We start from the raw sequence: 6719 nt of genomic DNA on the forward strand, positions 1-6719 counted from the left end.
GGGAGAAATGCGAAATATGGGGTGATGGGGAGGCAGGCAGCAAATCATAGTAAGTTCTTTCTTAAACTCTCAGAACAGTCACAATTTCAATCGCCTCAGGATAAAACAAGGAAGGTGCATTCTAAGGACCTCTTCCAAAGTCTGTGAATACTTCCACGAAAATTACCAACTTTCAGAATTCTGTATAAAGTTATTAGTGTTGCTTATATAGGTGACCGAGCCTGAACTACCTGCACAGAACCACGAGAACACAGTATGGAGCAGAACATGAACTATAGAACCCTACAGCTTGAAGTGTTTTTGTAAATATCTGAATGGATTCAGTTTAGGCCATGTCAGTCACCCTGTTCAAAATCCTTTTCCAACACTCCACCTTATTTTACAGTTATGGAAACTTAGGGTCAAACAAGACAAGTGATAAGTCACAACAAACCAAGTATCCAAACCAGGTCTAGGCTATCAGAAATCCCATTTTAAGAGGGATTTTTAACATCAAATGCTTCATATTTTTTTAATCAGGTGCCTCTTTCTATAAATTGTGAAATTGAGAGAGTTGGAGGATCTGGGAAAGACGCTCGGTTTTTGTGAATTTCAGTTAAGCTACATGACATATAACCTGATTTGTCAGTAAGTCAGTGCTCCTGTGGACATGAACCTAGAGGGACCCTTACCTTCCCTTACTATTTCACAACAATCATTTGCCAAAATTTCGCAAAATGGATATTCATCATCCAACTGAAATGTTGGTAAGCACTGTGACCATCAGAGTGGAGAGGACTGTTAAAATCCAGGTATCATTTATCACTATTCAACTCTGCTGTGAAGTTCAATAAAGGTGACCACACCTTTCTTCTTAAAGTGGTACATTTTCCTCTACATCTGAATCACAATTTATTACTATATAGTTCAGTGGTTTGTCAAATAACGTCTATCTCGCCATCTAAACCATGAGCCCAGAATGGCAACAACTTTGTCTGTTTTGCTCACCATTATATTCTCCATGCCTAGTAAATGGTATGTATGCAATAAATAGATTAGAAGGTGCCCCTCCTCTCTTGACACCTTCGTAACACTGTACTCTTCTAATTTTCCTTCCATATTCTTGACTTTTTCTACTTTGTAGACTTCATGCAAGGTTCATCTTTTTCCCCTATATCCTAAAAAAAAGAAAGCATCATTAAAGTACCACCCCTGGATCTCTTTTATTCTATTTTAAGTATTGAGAGGTAATAACTCTTAAATCACTCTCTCCAGTTGACTTCTTTCCAGAGCTCCAATCCCATATTTTCAAATGTGCTCAGTACCTTTTATTGAGCGACAACAATAGTACTACCTGTGTGACCTCAGGCAAATCAGGTCACTCACCCTCTCAGGATGGGTTTGCTCATCCATAAAATGAGGGAGTTGCATCTCTTTTTCATATAAAGTTCTAATTTTCCCATCTAGCATTAAATATGATTTACAGTCAAGCCCTCCACCTATCTTGCCAAACACATCTCATGTAAGTATTTCTGCATACACTTTACTCCAACACAACTAGCCTTTCTGCCTAGAACACCTGTCCCATCCCCTAATTCCACATACTCAAAGTTTGTCTAACCTTCAAAGCTCATTTCAAATACCACTTCTAGGAAGGTGTCTTTGATCTACTCAAAGTCCTTTGCTTCTCTTTTATGGGTTTAGATCTCATCTCCTAGTCCTGTAGTTGTTTGTGTATTTCTTCTCTTTCCTACTTAACTGTGTCCATCTTGTAGGGCATAAGCTATTCCTAAATAATTCCGTATCTCCCACATTATCTTTGGTTCATCGTAGGCACTTAGTAACCTTATACTGAATAGATTCTGTTTAAGCCATGTCAGTCATCCTGCTGAAAGCCTTTTAATCAGTCCCACTCTTTCTAGAATAAAGACCAACAGTCTTATAATGGCCCACTCCAGCCACACAAGCTTTTGTTACACTTCTCAAATTTGCTATGCTTCTCTTTTCACAGAGCCCTTGTACATGCTCTCCCCTCCATCTAGAAAACTGCTCTACCACCTCCATTCTCTCTACCCCACCCCCATACAAGTCTCTACTCAACCTCAATATCACTTCCTCAAGGGTGCTTTGCATAAACTCAAAACTAGATCAGCTTCCTGTTGTATACCTTCATAGCCCCACCCCCATATTTTTTCCTTCATAGCATTTGTTATTAAGCAGAATGTCATGGCTGTATAATTACCTGATTAATGTCCTCTTCCCCATTAAACTTTAAGCCCCAAGCAATCAGGGACCACGTCTCTTTTGCCCAGCTTTGTATCCTCTCTTCCATGCCTAACCACATTACTGAATAAATTAATAAAAAAAAAACACTAATGTGCTGAATGACTGATTTAATTAATGACTGAGTTAAGAGTAAAGACTTGAGATGTAGAGTACATAAAGTATTTGTCTGGCTTCCTAAAATCCCTTCAAAATAAAATTGAGATACCAAGTAGCTCTCTGAAGTAGTCAAGTTGGCCTTTTATCCACTGTAAGAAATTTTTTAAATGGAATGAATCCTGTCTCCCCACTGCAGAAGAAAGCCCAAATTACCTTTCCTTTATTGAATGTATGACCCCACAACTAATTTCAAATTGTTCATTCATTTATTTAACAAATATTTATTAAGCGCCTACTCTATGTCATACACTAGGCTAATGGCTAATGCTATAATAAACTGAACTGATACAGCCCCTCGCCCACTTGGAATATATAACTGAAAGTGTAATTTGTAGAAGCTCTAAGGAAATTAAGAGTTTTAATAAAAAAACAAACATTTTGGCTGTCACAACACGTGAACAATGCAACTCTGTATAAATGTTAAGTTCATCCTTAAAGGAGATACTTAACTGGAGGGTAAAAGATAATCTTACAGGTGATTTAGAAATGAAGGCTTGGCCTAATTCAGGCCTCTTAAATTAGATTGGCAGGTAGCCTAGACCACTGCACTCAAAATGTAGCCCTTCAATCAGTGCCTGTCTGTGAACTTTTATTACCAGGTAGGAAGAACCAAAGTACAGAAGTCGAGAGTAAGCACTTAGAAAATTTTACAGCAATTTGAAAAAAATCATTTTATGTCTGTTGAATCTAATAATACAAATGTGGGCTTATCTTTTGTATGTCTTTTCTTTCATTTTCTAGTAGTTCATGGTTAATATATTTTACTAAATTAGCAGTCTTCTGTGATGGATTAGGAAAAATGAGCAAACCAAAAAATATTTTACTTTACTAAGAGAGTTTGACTAGTACTCTACTAGAGTTTTGCTGCTTGAAGTGTGGTCAGTGGAACAGCAGTTTCAGGATCACCTAATAGCTTGTTAAAATGCAAAATCCGAGGCCCCTCCCATAGGATCTCTGAATCACAATTTGCATTTTAACAAGATTCCCAGGAGATATTTTTACACATTAAAGTTTGACAAGCACTGGCCTAATGATTTCCGAAGCCCCTCATAAGCCTGAAATCTTATAGTTTACTTCAGATAGAGAATTTCCGAGTTGAAAGACCCTTGGAGATACAGTCCACCTCAACATCTTATAGATGGAAAAACTGAGGAACATGGAGGGGAAGTCATGTGTCCAAGATAATTGGCAAATCATCAGAGCTAGGAATGGAATCCAAATTTGCTAACAGCCAAGTCAGTGTTCCATTCTAGTGACCACATACTCACCCCTTTTCCACCCAGTCCCACTGTATTGTATCCCCTCAGTGATGTCATTATTTCTGAGGTGTTTTCTGATAAAACAGTTTATTATTCTACCTTTTATACACTGTATAAACTTTGAACTACCGTTATTGCAAATGCAGTAAATATCTTTATTAAATTAGAACATTTCATAACTTCTTGGTGAAATTAGAAAATTTCATAATTTTCTTTATGAAAATTCCTGTCACTCAAATTTTCCCACGTTTATTGTCTGGATGCCACATAGACATTCTGGGGGCTTTAGAAGGACTAGTACTAATGAATTTCTGGTCTTTAGGAATATGAACGTGACCTTCCCATCAGTCCAGTTGACACCAGATAATAAGCTCATCCAAGGAGAAGAACATACACTGTCAGGGCTGCTTTAGAAAACTCAGTAGGGTCAATTTGTGGCTAACAAACAAGTGGGCTATTAGGCCATATTAAGAATAGTCTAATTTCCAGCATGAAGTAAATGATAATCCTTTACTCTGTGGTCTTATTAGATCCAAGGCTTAAGAGGGAGGCATGATTGCTGTATTCAACTAACTGAAGAACTATGATTAAGAAAAAGCATATTGGTTCCAGATGCTCCCAAAGAACCAATTAATATAAGTTATTGGGAAACAGATTTTGGCTTATAATGGGGAATACTTTCCGACAATCAGAGTTGCTCAAGACACAAAGAGCCACCTAATGAGCTCTCTATCACTGCAGGGAGTTCAAATAGAAATCAGTCAACAAATTGGATGCTTATGATAAATTCAAGAACTAAGGGGGAGGGAAATAAAGCTTAATGAATGACCTTTTGGGCTCCTTCCAGTTCCAAGGTTTTAGTATTCTAAAATTTTCGGCACAGAATAATGCCAAATGCTCAGGAAATAAGAATAAGATCTGTTTCTAAAAGCTGCAGTTCGGAGCATGTTGGTTGGAAAAGGTTATGAAAAGTGCAATCCTTCCAAGCATGATTTTCAAAGGAAAGCAAGCTGATCAATAAAAGTCTTTTGGGCAGCCCCTTCCAGAAATCCAAGTGAAGCCAGGCCCCAGCCTAAGTGCCTATTACTCTACACAAAGGCCAGGCCATTATTTCCCCAAAAATTTTGTCAAGCCACACTACACCTATTGTGTCTACACTTGCCTAACAGACAAAGGTGCAAAATTCTCCCCAGGAAGGCAGTAGTGTTTAATGGTTAAGACCATGGATTCTGGAACCAGATTGGCAGTGTTTTAATTTCCAACTGGGACATTTAATTGCTCTGTAATCTTGGATAAGTTACTTAACCTCTCCGTGCCTCAGTTTCATCAGTAAACCAAAGAAAATAATAGTGTCTGTTATTCAATGCACTATTCTGCTACAAGAATTCAATGAAGTAATACACACTGAATCCTCAGCCCGGAATCCAAAATATACTACACACTCAATAATGTTAGCAATTAGTATTAAGAATGTCATAATTACTATCACAGGTAGAGCATTGTCACTCACTTAAAAAGGTCCCATCAAATAATTAGGTCCCTTCCCCTACCAGTTCAGAGGGGCTATAATACAAGAGCTTCAACCAGTCTTTGCATAGCTCCAGACAACCAGAACTTGCTGACCCTTAGTAACCCAAACTGTTCATGCTAGCAATCCTACCTCATCACCCTGCTTTTCATAAATCCAACAGCCACCCTTCCCCCAGTCTTCTTGCCCATGCCACCCACAGCCACAGTCAGAGGAGCACCAAACCGGGAAGCCAGTTCCAGACAAACCATCAGGTGTTTCCTCCCTTCCAAGGACACAGCTGGACTTAACATGATGCCTATGAGTAGGGTGGGGTGGGGTATCTGAATCTCTGGTCTAGGATGTCAGCTTAACTACCTGGAATTGAGGGTGGGCAAGCAATGGAGCTTCTCTCAGGGAAACAAGGCAAGCCTCACAAGTTTGTGGAGGAAGTCAGGACTGACCCCACGGTGAGCCCCTTAAAGGCAGTGGGGAGGTCTAAACCTGCTTTAAAGGAAACAGTTATTTACAACTTTCTACTCACTTGCATGTGGGGGAGGTAATGGGGAGATGGGGAAAGAGGCTGCAAGGTACCCTCCTTCTTTCTTATTTCCAGCAGTGAGAAGCAGCTGCAGAGAAAGAGTTAAAGAAGGGAGAAAGCTCCAGCCATTACTCCATCCCTGGTGCCTAGGGCTGTCTGGGGGGTCATGACAGTGCTGTCTGGTTTGGCTAGGGGCCACTCCGTGGCTTTCTGCAGCAGCTGCTGGGGCTCCCCAAGCAATTTGCAAGGTCAATGCTGACCTGCTTCCAAAGAGGAACAAACAATTCACTGACAATGAAGCAAATCACGCATATACCACATCGCAACCCCCCTTCCTCAAATCGGGTTTTACCCTAGTGTCTCCCTGCTCAGATGCCGCTTCTGGGCTTCCACCAGCCCCACTGGGGAACCCAGGATAGCATCACAGCTGCAGAGCATGCCTCGCCTCCCGGCCAACCCAAGGAGACTCTCAGTACGGGGGAGAGATGCTATCGCTAAAGGAGACCTGAGCTTGGGGGAGGGGGAAGAAGGAACATCAATGTTTCTTACCGAGAGCTCTATAGTCTGAGCGGAGAGGAGAGAAGGATGAATGAACTGAAACAAGTTGGACGTTGAGCCCTGCAGAGCTCGGCTTCTGGCTTCTTCTTCTCTTTCTCTGGATCTCTCTCCTGGTCCCTCTCTCGGTCTGTCTCTCTGGTTTGCTCGCTGGCTTGCGCGCGCTCACGCTCTCCCTCTCCCCCTCAATCTCTCTCTCTCCTCTCTCTCTCTCAATCCTCTCTCCTCTCTCTCTCCCTCTCTCCCTCCCTCCCTCCCTATCTCTCTCTTTCAATCTGCCTCCCTCCGTCTCTGTCAGTTTCTCCCTCCCCTCCTCCCCTCCCCTTCTCCCCTCCCCCCTTTGCTGGCTTTAGGTTCACCACTGCTGCTTAGCACGCGGCTCTGCTGGGGCTCTGAATACAGCACTGCAAGGCTATAGATGTGGTTGCTTTTATGA

At 41.2% G+C, this 6719-nt stretch overlaps 1 protein-coding gene across 1 annotated transcript in view; it reads right to left on the minus strand.

The window, feature by feature from the left end:
* Window positions 1-6502, minus strand: part of GABRA3 (gamma-aminobutyric acid type A receptor subunit alpha3) — a 250766-nt gene extending 244264 nt beyond the window's left edge. Inside the window, exon 1 of the mRNA XM_037728628.1 lies at window positions 6281-6502. The gene's annotated coding sequence lies outside the window, so the exon portion shown is untranslated. The remainder of the gene's footprint in view (window positions 1-6280) is intronic.
* Between the last annotated feature and the right edge of the window lie 217 nt (window positions 6503-6719).

Source organism: Cebus imitator, unplaced genomic scaffold, assembly GCF_001604975.1.
Source record: "Cebus imitator isolate Cc_AM_T3 unplaced genomic scaffold, Cebus_imitator-1.0 Scaffold273, whole genome shotgun sequence".
Taxonomy (NCBI): Eukaryota; Metazoa; Chordata; class Mammalia; order Primates; family Cebidae; genus Cebus; species Cebus imitator.